The sequence below is a fragment of the Euprymna scolopes genome, chromosome 42, assembly GCF_053919585.1.
Source record: "Euprymna scolopes isolate OS-2025 chromosome 42, ASM5391958v1, whole genome shotgun sequence".
Taxonomy (NCBI): domain Eukaryota; kingdom Metazoa; phylum Mollusca; class Cephalopoda; order Sepiida; family Sepiolidae; genus Euprymna; species Euprymna scolopes.
In genome coordinates this window covers 39,331,908-39,352,530 of record NC_136523.1, presented here as the reverse complement: position 1 = coordinate 39,352,530, position 20,623 = coordinate 39,331,908, and the positions used below count along the sequence as shown (strand labels likewise).

Here is a 20,623-nt window from a genome sequence, read left to right as displayed (position 1 = left end):
GGAAATTAGGCTCATTTTTTTTTTCTCAATACTGATACCCAAAATCTTCCGATTTTTCCGATTACGATTAATCGTCCCAAGACATGAAATAATAACTGAGTTTGTGCTGAAGTAAGAATATTTTTTTTTTATTTTGGGAGCGGTCTTGGTGTGGGGTGAAATTAGAGCTCCATCTCTGGCCTGATTATCAGAATTGCGGTTAATCAAGGGTGGGGTTTAACCAAACGTTAGTTGGAGAAGGGGGAGGAAGACAGTTGCAAAGGATAACACCACGTTTGTCAGTGGCCAGGTTCTTGTTTTTGCAGAAAGTGCTGCGAACCATTTGGCCAGAAACCAGAACTTGGATTCTATGAGTCTGTAATCGTTCCAGCAGACGACATTTTTTTGCTGAAATAGAAAAGCAGGATAAAAAGAGGGCGTCATCTTACAGTGTTTTTAGTTTCCCAACTGTTGGACTTGGTTTCCTTTGTTCATTTTACAGCGTACCATTTCTTTGACGATTAAAATAATCCATGGATTGGTTCGATTTATTAGCTTTATAATATTTCAGGTGAGATTTATATTATAGATTATGGCATTCGAATCCGATAATGTTTCAATGCAATATAGTAGATTCCATAGTCTGAGTCCGCATATATTTGTCAAATCAAACAGAGATTTTTTACAGTAAAGCTCTAGAGTTGATATTCAAAACATTCCATTCCAACTCTTAATATGATCATAGCTCCGACCTCAGGCTCGGACGTGATCATGGTTCCGACCACAGGATCAGACGTTATCATAACTCAGACTGTGGGATTGGACGTTGTCATAGTTCCGACGGCGGGATCGGATGTGGTCATAGCTCTGACTGCAGGATCGAACATGGTCATAGCTCTGACTGCGGGATCAGACGTTGTCATAGCTCTGGCTGCAGTCATAGCTCCAACCACGGGATTGGACGTGGTCATGCTCCGACTGCGGGCTCTGAAATGATCATAGCTCCAACTGCAAGATCAGACGTGGTCATAGCTCAGACCTAGGGAGCAGACGTCGTCATAGCTCAGACCTAGGGAGCAGACGTGGTCATAGCTCAGACCTAGGGAGTGGACGTGATCATAGCTCTGACAACGGGCTCGGACATGACTAGCTTCGACCACAGGCTCGGACATGAGATAAGCTTCGACCATGGTCTCGGACATGATAATAGCTTCAACCACCAGCTCTGACATGGTCACAGGTATAAAGTTGTTTTCTACAGGGAGGAATGATAAAATTATCATCATAGAAAAGATAACATGATTCCATTTCCGTTTGATGAAACTCATTTTTTTTTTGCTGCAGACCGTCTACAAGTTGGCCAGTTGTGTACAAATCCCAAAAGATATGGTGAGAAAAAAAGAAGGAAGAGAGATAGGGAGAAAAAAAAAAGAAGGAAGAGAGATAGGGAGAAAAAAAAAGAAGGAAGAGAGATAGGGAGAAAAAAAAAGAAGGAAGAGAGATAGGGAGAAAAAAAAAGAAGGAAGAGAGATAGGGAGAAAAAAAAAGAAGGAAGAGAGATAGGGAGAAAAAAAAAGAAGGAAGAGAGATAGGGAGAAAAAAAAAGAAGGAAGAGAGATAGGGAGAAAAAAAAAGAAGGAAGAGAGATAGGGAGAAAAAAAAAGAAGGAAGAGAGATAGGGAGAAAAAAAAAGAAGGAAGAGAGATAGGGAGAAAAAGAAGAAGGAAGAGAGATAGGGAGAAAAAGAAGAAGGAAGAGAGATAGGGAGAAAAAAAGAAGGAAGAGAGATAGGGAGAAAAAAAGAAGGAAGAGAGATAGGGAGAAAAAAAGAAGGAAGAGAGATAGGGAGAAAAAAAAGAAGGAAGAGAGATAGGGAGAAAAAAAAGAAGGAAGAGAGATAGGGAGAAAAAAAAGAAGGAAGAGAGATAGGGAGAAAAAAAAAGAAGGAAGACAGATAGGGAGAAAAAAAAGAAGGAAGACAGATAGGGAGAAAAAAAAGAAGGAAGACAGATAGGGAGAAAAAAAAGAAGGAAGACAGATAGGGAGAAAAAAAAGAAGGAAGAGAGATAGGGAGAAAAAAAAGAAGGAAGAGAGATAGGGAGAAAAAAGAAGGAAGAGAGATAGGGAGAAAAAAAAGAAGAAAGAGAGATAGGGAGAAAAAAAAGAAGGAAGAGAGATAGGGAGAAAAAAAAGAAGAAAGAGAGATAGGGAGAAAAAAAAGAAGGAAGAGAGATAGGGAGAAAAAAAAAAGAAGGAAGAGAGATAGGGAGAAAAAAAAAGAAGGAAGAGAGATAGGGAGAAAAAAAAAGAAGGAAGAGAGATAGGGAGAAAAAAAAAGAAGGAAGAGAGATAGGGAGAAAAAAAAAGAAGGAAGAGAGATAGGGAGAAAAAAAAAGAAGGAAGAGAGATAGGGAGAAAAAAAAAGAAGGAAGAGAGATAGGGAGAAAAAAAAAAGAAGGAAGACAGATAGGGAGAAAAAAAAAAGAAGGAAGACAGATAGGGAGAAAAAAAAGAAGGAAGAGAGATAGGGAGAAAAAAAAAGAAGGAAGAGTGATAGGGAGAAAAAAAGAAGGAAGAGAGATAGGGAGAAAAAAAAAGAAGGAAGAGTGATAGGGAGAAAAAAAGAAGGAAGAGGGATAGGGAGAAAAAAAAGAAGGAAGAGAGATAGGGAGAAAAAAAAAGAAGGAAGAGAGATAGGGAGAAAAAAAAAGAAGGAAGAGAGATAGGGAGAAAAAAAAAGAAGGAAGAGAGATAGGGAGAAAAAAAAAGAAGGAAGAGAGATAGGGAGAAAAAAAAAGAAGGAAGAGAGATAGGGAGAAAAAAAAAGAAGGAAGAGAGATAGGGAGAAAAAAAAGAAGGAAGACAGATAGGGAGAAAAAAAAAGAAGGAAGACAGATAGGGAGAAAAAAAAGAAGGAAGAGAGATAGGGAGAAAAAAGAAGGAAGAGAGATAGGGAGAAAAAAGAAGGAAGAGAGATAGGGAGAAAAAAAAGAAGAAAGAGAGATAGGGAGAAAAAAAAGAAGGAAGAGAGATAGGGAGAAAAAAAAGAAGGAAGAGAGATAGGGAGAAAAAAAAAGAAGGAAGAGAGATAGGGAGAAAAAAAAAGAAGGAAGAGAGATAGGGAGAAAAAAAAAGAAGGAAGAGAGATAGGGAGAAAAAAAAAGAAGGAAGAGAGATAGGGAGAAAAAAAAGAAGGAAGAGAGATAGGGAGAAAAAAAAAGAAGGAAGAGAGATAGGGAGAAAAAAAAAGAAGGAAGAGAGATAGGGAGAAAAAAAAAAGAAGGAAGAGAGATAGGGAGAAAAAAAAAGAAGGAAGAGAGATAGGGAGAAAAAGAAGAAGGAAGAGAGATAGGGAGAAAAAGAAGAAGGAAGAGAGATAGGGAGAAAAAAAGAAGGAAGAGAGATAGGGAGAAAAAAAGAAGGAAGAGAGATAGGGAGAAAAAAAAGAAGGAAGAGAGATAGGGAGAAAAAAAAGGAAGAGAGATAGGGAGAAAAAAAAGAAGGAAGAGAGATAGGGAGAAAAAAAAGAAGGAAGAGAGATAGGGAGAAAAAAAAGAAGGAAGACAGATAGGGAGAAAAAAAAGAAGGAAGACAGATAGGGAGAAAAAAAAGAAGGAAGACAGATAGGGAGAAAAAAAAGAAGGAAGACAGATAGGGAGAAAAAAAAGAAGGAAGACAGATAGGGAGAAAAAAAGAAGGAAGACAGATAGGGAGAAAAAAAAGAAGGAAGACAGATAGGGAGAAAAAAAAGAAGGAAGAGAGATAGGGAGAAAAAAAAGAAGAAAGAGAGATAGGGAGAAAAAAAAGAAGGAAGAGAGATAGGGAGAAAAAAAAAGAAGGAAGAGAGATAGGGAGAAAAAAAAAGAAGGAAGACAGATAGGGAGAAAAAAAAAGAAGGAAGACAGATAGGGAGAAAAAAAAGAAGGAAGACAGATAGGGAGAAAAAAAGAAGGAAGAGAGATAGGGAGAAAAAAAGAAGGAAGAGAGATAGGGAGAAAAAAAAGAAGGAAGAGAGATAGGGAGAAAAAAAAGAAGGAAGAGAGATAGGGAGAAAAAAAAGAAGGAAGAGAGATAGGGAGAAAAAAAAAGAAGGAAGAGTGATAGGGAGAAAAAAAGAAGGAAGAGAGATAGGGAGAAAAAAAAAGAAGGAAGAGTGATAGGGAGAAAAAAAGAAGGAAGAGGGATAGGGAGAAAAAAAAGAAGGAAGAGAGATAGGGAGAAAAAAAAAGAAGGAAGAGAGATAGGGAGAAAAAAAAAGAAGGAAGAGAGATAGGGAGAAAAAAAAAGAAGGAAGAGAGATAGGGAGAAAAAAAAAGAAGGAAGAGAGATAGGGAGAAAAAAAAAGAAGGAAGAGAGATAGGGAGAAAAAAAAGAAGGAAGAGAGATAGGGAGAAAAAAAAAGAAGGAAGACAGATAGGGAGAAAAAAAGAAGGAAGAGAGATAGGGAGAAAAAAAAGAAGGAAGACAGATAGGGAGAAAAAAAGAAGGAAGACAGATAGGGAGAAAAAAAAGAAGGAAGACAGATAGGGAGAAAAAAAAGAAGGAAGACAGATAGGGAGAAAAAAAAGAAGGAAGACAGATAGGGAGAAAAAAAAAGAAGGAAGACAGATAGGGAGAAAAAAAAGAAGGAAGAGAGATAGGGAGAAAAAAAAGAAGGAAGAGAGATAGGGAGAAAAAAAAGAAGGAAGAGAGATAGGGAGAAAAAAAAGAAGGAAGAGAGATAGGGAGAAAAAAAAGAAGGAAGAGAGATAGGGAGAAAAAAAAAGAAGGAAGAGAGATAGGGAGAAAAAAGGAAGAGAGAGAGAGCTAGGGAGAAAAAAGGAAGAGAGAGAGAGAGAGCTAGGGAGAAAAAAGGAAGAGAGAGAGAGAGAGCTAGGGAGAAAAAAGGAAGAGAGAGAGAGCTAGGGAGAAAAAAGGAAGAGAGAGAGAGCTAGGGAGAAAAAAGGAAGAGAGAGAGAGCTAGGGAGAAAAAAGGAGAGAGAGAGAGAGAGAGGAAAAAGAGAAGGGAGAATGAAAAACGAAAGACAGAAAAAGAGAGAAATGGAGAAACAGAGGGGAAGGAAAGGAAGAGAGAGAGAGAGAGGGGGGAGAGACAGTAAATGCTGACATCATCTCTAGTTTTCAAAGATTTGTATTTTTCACTTCCTTTTGTCTTTGGATGACATGGGAGAAAGAAAACGAAAAGAGTGGAACAAATATGGACTGTTCTGACATTTATCAACATTTTACTGTGCGTGGAAGATAGAGATGGGATGATTCAATGACCCAATCGACACCGGGTATCCATGCTAGTTTAAAAATTTTATCTTTCTAGAAGTTTCCACTTGTCAAAGCTCTTGAATTCCTAATGGAGTTTATGGCCAGACACTGAGTCATGTTGTTTTTCCATTGACTGAGAGAAGGGAGATTTTTTGGCACATCCGGTTTTAGAGTCAAAAGATCAGTTGAAGCCGTTAAAATAATAACTGATTTGTGGCCGAAACAAGACTTTCCTATCAACGACTAATAATACTTGAATGCTTAACTGACTTTTATTTATCTGTTTATGTGCCATAAATAAGTTTCCACTTTTTTGTACAGCCATTTAAAAATTGCCATAGACTCTTGAAAATTCAATATGTTACTGCTATACATTTTATGAAATGACTGACCAATTTTTTTTTTTTTTTTTTTTTAATGATTTCGAGTTCAAATGAACAGCTACAGCAGGAATTTAAATACACCCTACTAAAGCCTGATTGTCACAGCTTGTAAGTTTCAAAAATGTAATCAGGACGTGAAGACACTTTAGAAGAACGATATGCAATAAAATTCTGTTTTAAACCTGGAAAAAAATGCCACAGAAACTATGGAATGCTTCAGACTGCTTTTAGACCATCTTGTATGAATCAAGCATTAGATTTTGAGTGGCATGAGAGATTCAAGAAAGGCAGGGAGTCTGTGACGGATGATGCGAGGTGTGTGAGGAGTAATGAAGTCAGAACACCAGAGTTGATTGACCAAATAAAGAAGTTCATAGATAAGAACCGTCGTGTGTGTATAGAGACAATAAGTGCACAGTTTGATATCAGTGTGGGAACTGTACACAATTATTCGCAAGAAACTGAAGATGCGAAAGATTTGCACAAATGCACCAGTAGGTGTGTCAGAAATTTTGTGAAAAATAGTGAATAATTCCACTCCGTCTTTCCAAGATTATAACTCCTCGAAAAATGTAATTCAAGCCTTAATTTTATTTTTCAATGAAAGGAGCAAGGACCAAGGTTTCATTAAAAAAAAAAACAAAAAAAACAACAACAACGTGTTTTTTTTGTAAAAAAAGGTTTTAAACTTCGGACTTTATAGGTAAATTTCTAAAAAAAACCACTATTTTTTTTTTGTTTTAAATTTGAATATATTATTGACCTTTTCTCTTCAATTTGTGATATATAATACTTTGGTGAGTAAATTAATTATTTACTTTTTAATAGACATTTCAAAATGGGAGGCGTGAATTATTCGATCCCCTGTCTTTCCAAGCTTATAACTACTCGAAAAATGTAATTCAAGCCCTAATTTTATTTTCAATTAAAGGAGCAAGGACCAAGGTTTCATTAAAAAAACAAAAAACAAAAGAAAAAGCAAACAACGTGGTTAAAAAAAAAAAAAAGGTTTTAAACTTCGAACTTTACAGGTAAATTTCTAAAAAACACTACATTTTTTGTTTTAAATTTGAATATATTAGTTATTGGCCTTTTATCTTCAATTTGTGATATATAAAACTTTGGTGAGTAAATTAATTATTTACTTTTTAATCGACACTTGAAAATGGGGGGGGGCGTGAATTAAAAAAAAAAACGTTTGTCTAAAATATTATATTCGGTTTATTGGAAAGAGCATAAAATTTTACATTGACCCTGAAAATATCGTAAAAATAGAATCAATAGAAAAATTTTGATAGATTTTTAAAGTTTAAAAATTGAAAAATATTGAGTTCGTAAAATTCATTACTGTTTTTTAAAAAAATTTTTAAAAAAATATTTCTATTACTTTTAAAACAACTTTAATAGTTTATTTTGGAAGTATAATCCATAAAGAAAATAAACAACCCACTTTTAAAAGAGAAATTACGAGTTTTTTATATTTTATTCGCAGTTTCGTGTTAGGGGTGTCAAAAATTCCTACAAAAATTCTGATACACCTAATGCACCAGTCCACAGCTCCATCTTTGTCACAGACTATTTGTCCTAAGGGTGCTCCATCCTTGTCACAGACTATTTGACCAAAATGAGCAACAAGACAGTTCCTAACCTTCTCTACAAGTCTAGACCTTGCTTCCTGTGACTTTTGGTTATCCGTTAAGCCCAAGCAAAACCTTAGAGGCTGTCATTATGAGGCAGCTGAAACGATGAAAGAGGCATCTCATATTTATAATGAAAATTTAGTATCTGTGGGAAATACTTCTTTTTATATTGGAGATTTAGCCTTTGTCTGAAGCCGAAACTATATTATTACTTATAAAAAGAAAAAGGTAGTTTGCTTGAAGCATTGCTGGTAAATAAATATAGAATAAAAAAGAAGGCTCTAGCAATGCAGGTAAGTGATTAATCAGTGAGTAATCTTTGATGATGACTCTCGTGAAAATTCCTAGTGAGAACATTGTCTATATATTATATATATATATATATATATATATATATATATAGACAATGTTCAAACATTGTAATTTCACATACCCATCTCAGAAGCAGCCTAATAGCGCAACTGTGAGAAATGCAGACTGTCGCCTGGGTGCTGGGTGGTCGAGTTTCAATTCTGGTTTGAGGTAGTTGCTGGTCTAGCCACACTGATAAGCTCTGATACAACGAAACAGTACTGGATGTGGATGACTATATATATTTTCAGAATTTGAGTGATAATACAATTATTTCCACAGTCAAACGACTTCGCAGCTTACACAAGCTACGAAAGCCAACACACCGGATGCCCAAAACTTGAGTTTCACCCTCATTATACATAATCATTTCCACGGACGGAATAATCATAAGATGACTCTCATTCATCTTGACAGTGACGCTTGATATAAATGTTAATTTCAAGCAAGGAACAAATTTAACAACGAGAAATACAGATTTCTCGTGCTTAAAGTTGGCCGTGCGGTTTGTTCCTTGCTGATGAAGTCAGAGAATCTTTTAAAAAATTCAATTCATAACATTATATATAAATTCTTAATGCTGCAACATTTTAAGTTATAAATTTATATATTTTTACTAGAATATCTTGTCTTTTTTCTTTTCCAGTTTTTACGACTAGTTCTTTTACTTTTCTAAGGTTAATCTTAACCATATTACTTTTCATGCTTGCATTTTTCTATGTAGTACGAGTAGGGAGATCCGATGAACATAAAAGAGATATAAGAAATAGCAATTCTTTGAATGCATTTTTTTTTCCTCATTCATTGCTGCATAATCATACTTTGGATTTCATACAGGAAAAAATAGTTAAATTTATTTCAAACTAGCAGGGAGACCCGACGTTGCCCGGGATTGAATGATGATCAACGAATATTTCACACTCCTATAATTTTATTGTCATCGAAATCCGTGAAATCGCATGGGAGGAAGCTTCACATGCCTCCATGCAGTAACTGAGTCCCAAATACATGTTATTCTTCAATGCATTCCAGAGAAAAAAATTATTTTATATAAACTTCTTTCCAGTTAACGAAAAAAAAAAAAAAAAAAAAAACTTAAGAAATTTACGTTCAGTTTGAACATGTCATGCAAAAAACAAAACAAAACAAAAAAAAAAAAACACGTAAATTTTCAAGTTTTATCAAATAAAATTCTTTGCAGTTAATGAAAAAATTAAGAAATTTACGTGCAGAGTTTGAACCTACAGACCACGTCATAAAAAACAACAAAAAAAAAAAAACACGCTATCAACTTATCTACAGTAGAATTTTCACGGTACGTTGTTCGATCATTGTTACTAAGAGACGAATGATAGATAAATTAAAATAAGTTTCGATTATCGATAATTATTGGGGGTATTCTGAGACAAAACTTAAGATCACTCCCAGACTTACACACTAAAGTTCCGTAAATTTTAAAGAAAATCTGTTCAACTGTTTTGGAGTCTATAAGGAAAGAACTCACACACACACACACACACAGTTGCAGTTATATAATTTTTTTTTTTTTTACATGGGGGGGGGTCACCACTTATCAAGGCCCGGAGGCCACTCAGGGATAAGGGTTATTGCGTGTACAGTAATCAATGAGATAGTATTGTAGTAATCATTAGTATTGGGGGTTTTGATAGAGTGTCTTACTTAAGGGGACGGGTTGTCAGGAGTTTGTTTATGTTGGACTTGAAGACGTCCAAGTTGTAGTCAGGTGGGAAACAGGCAAGCGGCAGAGAGTCCCACTGGCGTGCAGTTCTAAGAAAGAAGCTTTGCTCATGGAATTTACGTTTGGATTTAGGCACAGATAAAGAGTGGGGAAAATTATTGACAGTAGTTTCAGCCAGACGGGTATTTCTCGTGAAAGATTGGCGAGGGGGGGGACGACAGATTGGAGCTCAAGCGAGCATTTGCCATGGAAATAACGATGAAATAAAGACAGGCTCGTAACGTCTCTTCTGTGGGAGAGAGGTTGCAGGGAGGAGAAAAGGGTATCCCCACCAAACCATGAAGTCTATTTTGTACTCTGTCAAGGCAGGATAGGCTGTTTTTAGCAGCTCCTGCCCATCCTTGGCTTTTATACAGATAGAGAATTGCATCAGTAGTGAGATATCTTCTGGAGCGGTAGAAGGATCCCACTATTTTCCCAGCGTCCCTGGCAACAGATTTGATGTACGTGTTCCATTTCAGATCAGGAGTAAAGGTCAATCCCAGAAGCTTGTCAAAACATGGAGCCTCGCCAAGACGAGAGCCATCCATTTCAATTGATGCCGAATGGGGATCAGAGCGTTGATGATGTAAGGATAGAAGCTTGGTTTTGGATGCATTAAAAGTGACCAACCACCTCTTCCCCCATTGTACCACACGCTCAAGATCAGAGGAGAGAGAATTAGAGAGAACTTTCTCATTTACGGCCTTTGATGTGTTGCCATAGATGGTCGTGTCATCAGCATAGAAGTCAACAAATGATTTAAGCATGTGTTTTGGGAGATCATTGATCTAGATCAGGAAGAGAGTTGGGCCCAGGATGGACTCCTGGGGGACTCCAGCATTAATACTGTGGGCCTCTGATTTCTGCCCATCAACCACTACTCTTATGAACCTATCAGAGAGAAATGATTTAATGATTGAGAAAATATTTCCAGAGTAATACCGTAGCTGGAAATCTTGTGAAGTAGGCCTTTATGCCATACCTTATCGAAGGCCTTTGATATGTCAAGAACAATTGCCCTGGAAAGGAAACCTTTGTCAAGAGATTCATTAATCCTATGTGATACAACCGTTAGCACATCTGCTGTAGATCTTGCAGAGCGGAAACCATATTGTGTGTCACTAAGAAGGTTGTTTCTGCTGAGGTGGTTGACTACTTCTTTATTTAATATGGATTCCAACAACTTAATCATGACACACAGGAGACTTATTAGTCTGTACTTAAAGGGAGATGACTTTTCCCCTGAATTCTTAAATACAGGGCATAGTGATGAGGTTTTCCAGGGTGTTGGAAAGCACTTCTTCAGGCAACGCTTAAACAGTTTCGTAAGTATGGGAGCAAGTTCTGGTTGGAGCTTTTTCAGCACTACAACTGGAATACCGTCAGGGCCAGTTGCTTTACTGGAATCAAGGTTCTTGATTAGCTTGGTGACCTCACACACAGATATTTGTATGTTGCATAGAGTGTTGTCTGTTATAGGAGGAAATACAGGGAGTTGATAGCCACTGTCGCGTAGGGTAGAATTAGCTGCAAAGTTCTTGGCAAATAGTTTGGCCTTGTCTGATGCTGAAGAGATGACCTCAGGTCCATTGATGATAGTTGGGATAGAACGCATGCTTTTGTTCAAGATCTTATTTGCTATTTGCCAGAACTGGTAGGAACCAAGCCACTGCTCAGCTACTTTGGATTTAACAGACTGAGCATATAGCTTTCTTGCATTTTTTATTACTCTTTTACAGTGGTTGCTGGCAGTCCTGAAAGCAGCTTTAGTCTCAGTGCATCTATTACGTTGGTAGTTATGGAAAAAGTGATTTCTGTGCGTGATGGTAGCAGCACATTCAGGGGAGAACCATGGCTGGCTGTTAGGTTTTTGTTGGAATTTTTTGGATGGTATGAATCAGTCTATGCCTACAATTAACCATTCGGTCAGGTCTGATACTATAGAGGATACATCCTTTTTAAACATGGAATGCAGAGACAGGTCAGATATGAATGTACGGAAGCTATCCCAGTCAGCCATAGAGTATTGATATACAGTACAGTGGAGAGGTACGTCTGAAGACTTATTACATTTCATTTTTATCTTAACTGCTACAACAGAGTGGTCAGAGGATCCCAGAGGAGATAGAACGGAACATGAACACAGCTCAGGGGAAGTTGTGAGGAAAAGGTCTAGAAGGCTTGCATATTGACCGGCAGTATCGGGCACACGGGTGGGTTTGTGAACAATCTGAGTGAGGTCATAGGCAATGGCAAAATCATGACAAAACCTCCCTTCATCATCGGTTTTATTTGAGTGGGTCAGCCATTCCACATTATAGACATTGAAGTCACCACAAATGTGGATGTTAGTCGAAGGATGAGCAGACAGGATGTGGTCAATTTAATCAGATATGCTCTTAAAGATAGTAACCCCACTGTTGTGGGGGCGATAGAGGGCAAATATAAATGCAGTGGTGTAAGCTAGTGCAACCCGGAAGCACATATAAGGTAAATTAAGGTCTTCTCTAGAGACATCCCTACCACATGGAAAGCCATCTTTGATGTAGGCATATATTTCATGCCTATGGCGATCTTGGGGGTCAGATTTAGATGTTAAGTTAGAGTATCCTTTAATTATGAATTCGTCTAGAGAAGTGGTTGGCCCTATGCCAGTTTCACTTAGAAAGAATATGTCCGGTTTCGTCTCCTGTAATTGTGTTTCAACCTCTGGAAGGTTGGAACGTAGACCCCTGATGTTGGAGAAGGAGACCTGGTAGTAGGGGTCTACGTTGGAGGATGGGGTTCTAGGTTTATTCGGGTTTCTTTTTTGGAGATTTGTCATGATTGTTGAGGTTTTGGGGGTTTGTGGAGCAGGTCGGTAGACTTGGTTGGAGCAGGACAGAGAGGGAAAATAAGAGAGAAAAAGACAAGAAAATTTTTTTGTTTTGTAGCACATGATAAGGTAAAGCCGTAACAATTACCCACTAGTATGGCATCAAGAGGCCCTACCAGAAACTACTGTATCGTCCAGAATCCATTGCGTGTGTGTATATATATATATATATATATATATATATATATAAGAAGAAGAAGATGGGGTTGATGTGGGGTGCTGTAATAGAGAACTAAAGATGAAAATGAGAGGAGAAGCTGACTGTTCACATTTATATTGTTACTAAAAGCTTTCTAAAAGGCTGAAACCGAAACCTTCCTTGTCTTAAACTGGAACTATTCCCCCCCCCCTCTCCAATAAAAGAATCTTGGATTTAAAAATGAAATAAAGGAAGAAAGCCGTCGAGAGTATTGGAGGGGGAGGGATCCCTAGAGTTGAAGGTGAGGAATAGTCAAGAAGAGGCGCTGGATGAATAAGGGATTATAATATGCTTGAAAGGAAGGGGTCTGAAAGAGGAGAGCTGAAAGCAAGGCTTTAGAAGGGTTAAGAAATGGAAGAGAGTTTTAAAAAATATTTAATCCTAAGAAAAAGAAAAAATAAGAAAGAGAATCCCAAAGGTGGGGGGGGGGGGCATTTTTAAATTTATAAAATTAATTAAAAGAAAAAAAAAAAAGAAACTGGAGTCGGTGGGGAGGGGAAAACGGATGAGAAACTTAATTAATAGGCATTTTTCTCTCAACACTAGAAATGTGAAACTAGGGTCTGAAATTGGGATTGAAAAGTCAGCGCTCATGAGGAGAACTCTGACCCTACAAAAAGAATGCCTGTGCAGCCCTGTCGGAAGTCGCTGATAGGCGACTCAGGCGATTAGCAATAAAAGAGATAATGTAAGACATGAGAAGGTGGACCTCCTAGAGCTGTACAGAGCCAAAGAGAGTCATTTTACAGGAATGGTCTAATCTCTTGATTTTGGGGCCAAGGGGGAAAAAATCCCCTGCAGAGTAAAATATATATATATATTTAAGGGCTGAAAACAAAAAATAAAAAAAAAAGGAAGTCATTGAGTTCGGGGATATTTTAGAGCTATGAAATAAAAAAAAAGAAAGAAAATGGACCCTAGTGGGAGGGGTGTGTGAAAAATTTGTCAATCATTGCTATTGACCACATAAATTATTTTAAAAGAAATATTAATAAAACTACCTATAAACCTGTGACCCAATTGCATTTAAAAAAATATATACATTGGGACTAATTTAGAAGTACATTCATTAAATTTTTATCTTTTTCAGTTAAAAAACTACTTGACCAATTTACTTGATTTTGGGAGTGTGATAGATTTATTAAACACATGTATATCTACACCTTAAAAATGGATAGTTACATAGAAATGTTTGTTTTTTAAGGCGTCGATCATGTAAACACGATTTTAGTCCAGCATTTTCATTTTTTTACGTACGTTGAAAATTTATTTTATATAAGTATTAGTTTATTTTAAGCTTTTTTGGAATAGTACAAAAATTATCACGTTAATATTAAGTTAGATTCCAGTTAAATCGTGTTACATAGAGGGTGAGATAATTCTGTGGTACGCGTTGGAGGTACCTATATTACTAATAACAATATTATTAATGCTCCTACTAATAACAATAATAACAATAATAATATTAATAACAGTACTATTAAAAATGCTAACACTAAGAATATAAAAATTAAAATACTACTACTAATATAACTAATTGATATACTACTACTAATATAAACACTTATGGCAATACTATAACTACCTATATAAACACTAATGAAAATACTACTACAACCAATATAAACACCAATGGCAATACTACTACTACTACTACTACAAATACAAACACTAATGAAAATACTACTACCAATATAAACACTAATGAAAATACTACTACTACTATTTACGAATACACACACTAATGAAAATACTACTACTACTACCAATACACACACTAATGAAAATACTAATACTACCAATACAAACACTAAAATACTACCACTACTACGAATACAAACAATGAAATACTACTACTACTACCAATATAAACACTAATGAAAATAATACTACTACTCCGAATACAAACAATAATGAAATACTACTACTACTATTTACGAATACACACACTAATGAAAATACTACTACTACTACGAATGCACACAATAATGAAATACTACTACTACTACTACTACCACCACCAATACAAACACTAATGAAAATACTACAACTACTAATATAAACACTAATGAAATACTACTACTACTACTGATACAAACACTAATGAAAATACTACTACTACTACGAATACAAACAATAATGAAATACTACTACTACCAATATAAACAATATAACATATAATGAAAATACTACTACTACTACTACCACCAATATAAGCACTACTGAAACTACTACTACTACGAATACAAACAATAATGAAATACTACTACTACCAATATAAAAACTAATGTAAATAATATTACTGCTACTACAACCAATACAAACATTAATGAAAATACTACTGCTAATATAAACACTTATGGCAATACTACTACTAATAGCAATACTAATAATACCACTATTTATAATGATCATAGACAAAAAATAACCTCCGTTTTCACACGCTGGCATTTGTTGGACTGTACACTAAAGACAATGCTATCTCAATCTTAAGCCTGACAGACATACGAACATATTCTTGAAACTTAAGCGTAATAAACGAATTAGAATGCGATTTTAATCTTCAGCATAGCAGGTGGTAACAAATACGAAATAAAATATTCACAGACTAATTTAGAATTTAAGAATGACAGACTTCAGCTACAATCCAATCCGCTTACAGAAATGATGGGGGATGGGCATTTTAAATACGATTTAATTTGGAAATTGCTATTTCGAATTAGAGTGGTAGACAAAGCCTCTTTTAAAAACGTAAGGACGGATATAGACGGATGGAGGGGCAAAAAGGAGGGGGGAGAACAAGGAAAATAAGGAGAAAAGGAAGGAGAAAAGGAAGAAGAGGAAAGAGAAGGAAAAGAGAAAAGAGAAGGAGAAGGGGAAAGGAAAGAGAAGAGAAAAAGGTGAAAAGGAAAGAGAATGAGAAAAATAAAGAGAAGGAGAAGAGGAAAGAGAAAAAGGAAAAGAAAGAAAGGAGAAAGAGAATCGGAAATAATGGAAACAGATGAGGAAAGAGAAGGAGATAAGGAAAGAGAAGGAAAAAAGGAAAGAGAAGGAAAAAAGGAAAGAGAAGGAAAAAAGGAAAGAGAAGGAAAAAAGGAAAGAGAAAGAAAAAAAGGAAAGAGAAAGAAAAAAAGGAAAGAGAAAGAAAAAAAGGAAAGAGAAGGAAAAAAGGAAAGAGAAGGAAAAAAGGAAAGAGAAGGAAAAAAGGAAAGAGAAGGAAAAAAGGAAAGAGAAGGAAAAAAGGAAAGAGAAAGAAAAAAGGAAAGAGAAAGAAAAAAGGAAAGAGAAAGAAAAAAAGGAAAGAAAAGAGATAAAGAAAGCAAAGGAGAACAGGAAAAAGAAAAAAGAGATCACAAGAGAAACGAATAGGAATTAACGCGTACACCTGCACATAATCCATCTCAATGTGTTCTAATCTAATACAATCTATCTACCTATGTAGCTAGATGCGTACTACCATTTTAGTCATCTCACATTGTAACCTGCACCTCCCCATCACCAAAACCTTAGCCGCATAAACCGATCATCTATTAGGCTCAATGTTAAGGAGGAGAGGATACACTTAAATACTTTTAAACGATTTTAAATCAACTTTTTCAATAAATTCACTGAACACAATTTTTTTTTAGATCATCATACGCCTGAAGACGACTTATGGGAGTTGAAAACGTTCGCAGCTATGGCAAATTTCTTTTTACACTTGAGCAGAACGTTAGAACATTGGCCTGCTAAGTGAAAAAGATGGATCGCAAAAGAAACAAACAGGAATTATTTCTGCTGTTCAATAAAATACGCATAAGAGAAAAAATGCTGACCAAACATACATATATATATATTTGAATTGTGTGTGTTTAGGCAGCATTCTTTCATTTAAACAAACGTTGTTAAAGACAACAGAGAATTTCCGTTTTATTAGACCTTTTATTTTTTTTTTTCGATTTTTCTGATGATCTTTATAGCGTGTGGATCGAAAGAATTGATATAAGTTCCGTGTGTAGTTCCAAGTTGGTGGCTTTTCATCTTTCGAGGAAGACATCTTCAGGAGGGCTGTACGAGTATTAGTGCGAGTAGGGCTGGTAGGTTTTTACATGTGTGTATGTATGTATGTATATATATATATATATATATATATATATATATATATATATATATATATAGTAGCAGCCGGGGAATGCTTGTGAGCTGTGATGAGTGCCCAGTGTGGGGAGAGAGAGGGGAGCCCAGTTCTATGGTCAGGGCTGGTTCAGGTAGAGAGCGGGAAGGAGGGGGGGTTACAACAGGCATTTTAGTGCATTTTGGCTGGATTGGAATGTGATTTGATTAAGGGAAGATTTCTGCGTTTTAATGTATATATGATAAAATGTAATAATTAATTTTTAGTACTCACTTGTTAATTGCATCCATGGTTGAAAAATTCCTTATAACCTACAAAAAGAAAAAAAAAAAAAAAAAGAAGAAATATTGTAAATAAGATAAAAATCAAATTTTTTTCATACGTATGCATAGAACGTATAAATATGTGTATATACAGGGTGTCCCAATAAAATGTATACACTCTTTAAATTATCTCAAATTGCTACATGAATACGCTACGCCACGTTCCCAAGAGATGTTTAGGAATAAAGAATGGCGCTTCCAGCAGGATGAAGCACTTCCGCACTATCATCATGACGTAAGAGCATATCTTGATAATCACCTGCGAAACAGTTAGGATGAAGAGGAAGTATCGAGTACTGTCCACGCTCAACGGATTTGACCCCCCCCCCTTTCCGCGGATTTTTCTCTTTTTTTGGGTGGGTGGTAGCATGTTAAACACAGGTGTCACGCCACAAAACGAGCTAAAATGAAATAGTTGAAAGCAACCATTGAAAGAAGATGTATCGACGTACCAATTGGACTGATCAGGAACGTTTTCGATTCAATCAGTGAGCGTTGTCAGCTGTTCATGGACCACAATAGCCAATAATTTGAACACTTTCGATAATTAGTTGATTTTTATATTTGTTCACAGTATTTTGATGTATGAAACTTTTTTCTTATACTAAATGTTGGTTTTATGGTTATTTAAAGAGTTTATACATTTTATTGGGACATCCTGTACATGTCTATCAATAACTATAATTTCTTAAAAATAAAATAATAAAAAATATGTATGTCTGTATTTGCAAGCGTCTTTAAAATGAGATGATAAGGCATGTGTAATGGGAGGCAACTCTCCAAGACCGCAGGAAGCTCATTACTATCAGTAATAAACTTATTGCTGAAAATGGCGACAAAAATTATTACAACATATATCATCAAGTCGTAGAAATTTTCACAGGTTGGTGTCTGGGGCCGCATTAATTCACTGGGAGAGAAGTACCACCAGTCTTTGTTAAAAATGAAACTGATGTAAAAACCTGCGGTCTACTGTATACTCTGTCCTGTGGCAGTCATCTGCACCAACAAAGGTTAGCAGTAATATCAAGAAGTGTGGTTGGTTCTACACAAAACCTACACCACTATAAACAAATCATCTGTGTGGATTTCTGAGCAACTTAGTTGTTGCGGAAGCTCATATGTCAAAATCAATGGGAGAGTCCATATACGAACACACACATATGTGTGTATATATATATATATATATATATATATATATATATATATTAGCAAGCCGCCCAGCGTTGCCTGGTCATAAAATACGCATAAATATTACATTTTAATTCATACAAAAACTGAGACATGTGCATGCGAGTATTATGTTTTTTTCTAAACAGTTCACTTCTTGTAAGTAAAAAAAAAATTCTCAAGCTAAGATTGAAATCCAAACCTAACAACAGTGAGTCAAGTATCAAGGGCCAAAATTGGAAAAAATTGGAACCTGACAGGCGTAAGTTGACTTAAAGTGCTCTTCTACGCATGCACAAATATACATTTATATCTGTAACAACATTATATTTTAAAAACTTTATTTGCATATGGACGTGGATACCTCACACATTCCAACCAAGAGACCATTTTAAGATTCTAACCGTCTGTTCTTGCACTTAGTTCGCCGGGTATATTTGCAAAATAGTTTTAAAAAATTTTTTTCATGAACTTAGGTGCTCCTATAATTATTGGAATGATAGAGATCTTAAAATTTCAGTTTTTTTCTTTTCATAACATACATATATGACCATGGTATTTCTCAGCTCATGAACTGGCAGGAAAGTTTCTACTTTGGACACCAGACGCAAAAAGGAGGGTTGGATGTCCATGCGTAATACTGAAATCCATTATTGAAGAGGAAACTGGTCTGGCAGAAAGTGAGCTGGTTGGCTGACAGAGAACTCTAGCAATCAGAATTTGTTCATTTTTCACCTGCACCTACCGCATCGGATGAAAGAACAATACTGTTTGATTCAGCATCATTTGGGAATACTGACTTTTCTACTAAAGTTGCTTCTTTCTCCCATTTTGTCGTATATCACTACGTCAGGTTTAATGGCTACATTTTCTAGGTACATAGCTGTAAGAATTGCATAGTGATAGTGGATGGTGCATGACTTATTTCCAACTGTTCTTTATGGCAAACATGTTCCCAGGATTTGAGCAACAATTACTGATTTTTTTTTTTTAATTTTCTTTTCAGTTTGTTCCAGCTGGGGATGAGGCATCCTAGCAGATGCCAAACATTCACCTGCTAACTCAGATACTCCAACCGAGAGATCTTTTTAAAATTCTGACCGTCCCTTTAAATGCAATTGCTTGAATCTCTCTTGCGCTTAGTTCACCGGGTATATTTGCCAAGTAGTTTTTAAAATTATCTTTCATGAATCCAGTTGCTTCTATAATAATTGGAACGATAGAAACATTCTTAAGATTGCAGTTTTTTTTTTTTTTTTTTTTTTTTTCATGTCGTACATAAGACCTTGGTATTTTGTTATCTTTTTCCTTTTAGGTCTGTTTAACTCAACATCAGTTGGGAAACAAACTTCTACTAAAGTTGCTTTTTTCTCCCTTTTTCTCCCAATTAACTATGTCAAGTTTTATGGCTCCGTTTTCTATGCAAATAGATGTAGGAATTGCATAATCATAGTGGATGGTGCATGACTTATTTCCAACTGTTTTATTGGGGATACCAAATGAAATCAAAGTAAAATGAATAGTGGTAATGGTTATGACCCAACGGGTTACGGGTACATTTAGTTTATAAACACCCAGACAACAAAGTTTGGAATTGTATAGCGCATGTGTAGATAGTGCTTTATCCACCCAAACCTACCCCGCCATCTCTTTCACATTTATTCAGGCAAGAAAACAATGCTTGCAAGGTCCTTAACTGCCTAACTGTCTATTCTAGTTGAAAGGAGAGAGAGAGAGAGAGAGAGAGAGAGAGAGAGAGAGAGAGAGAGAGAGAGAGAGAGAAATAAAAACCACCTGCCTCATTATATACAAAGGCACATTGAAGTGTGAATTTGGTTGGGAAAGCTGGGAGAGGAGGGTAGGTTAGGGTTAACAGCCTTTTGTTCTGAATTGTTTAGGGAAGTCCACTGGCATTTAACCCATCAAATTCTGTGTGTGTGTGTGTGTGAGAGAGAGAGAGACACAGAGAGAGAGAGAGAGAGAGAGAGAGAGAGAGAGAGAGAGAACTTGAATGCCTACTAGACACTATCCTCGAGTGTCTAAGGTCTTTCTGTACAGGAGTTTGTCAGGACAACCTGACATGAGGGTAATTTTCCTTCAGAGTTCGTACAGATTTTCAATGTCTATTTTCAGGGGCTTTTCAAGTGGCTTCAAGGCCTTCTCTAGATAAAAATTCAAGTTTTCAAAACAAAATTTGTTATACAAACAACGATATCTATCTTCTATATATAAAAAAAGGCAAAGTGTGTGTGTGTGTGTGTGTGTGTGTGTGTGTGTGTGTGTGTGTGTGTGTGTGCTGCTGCAAAAACTTTCGACACAGGCGACGGATCCTGACCATTTTGATATCGTTTTGAAGTTCAATGTCTTGGACGACAAATATGGAAAAATTGGGTAAAAACATTTATTCCTTTACCCTCAACTGAGCAGTTTTGTACAAGGAGGGGTCGCTTTTTTTTCGTCCACATTTTAGCAAGTCATTGTCTTCTTTTCGATTGACTACGCTTAATTTCAACATTCTGAACTTCCGGTCGGGCGATGGAAACATCGGCTAAGACGTTATGTTTTTTTTAACTCTTTTTTTTTTTTTCC

At 36.1% G+C, this 20,623-nt stretch overlaps 1 protein-coding gene across 1 annotated transcript in view; it reads right to left on the bottom strand.

Moving 5' to 3' along the window:
- LOC145267031 (uncharacterized) overlaps positions 1–20,623 on the bottom strand; it is a 440,938-nt gene that overhangs the window by 127,256 nt on the left and 293,059 nt on the right. Inside the window, exon 4 of the mRNA XM_080122968.1 lies at positions 16,815–16,852. The gene's annotated coding sequence lies outside the window, so the exon portion shown is untranslated. The remainder of the gene's footprint in view (positions 1–16,814; positions 16,853–20,623) is intronic.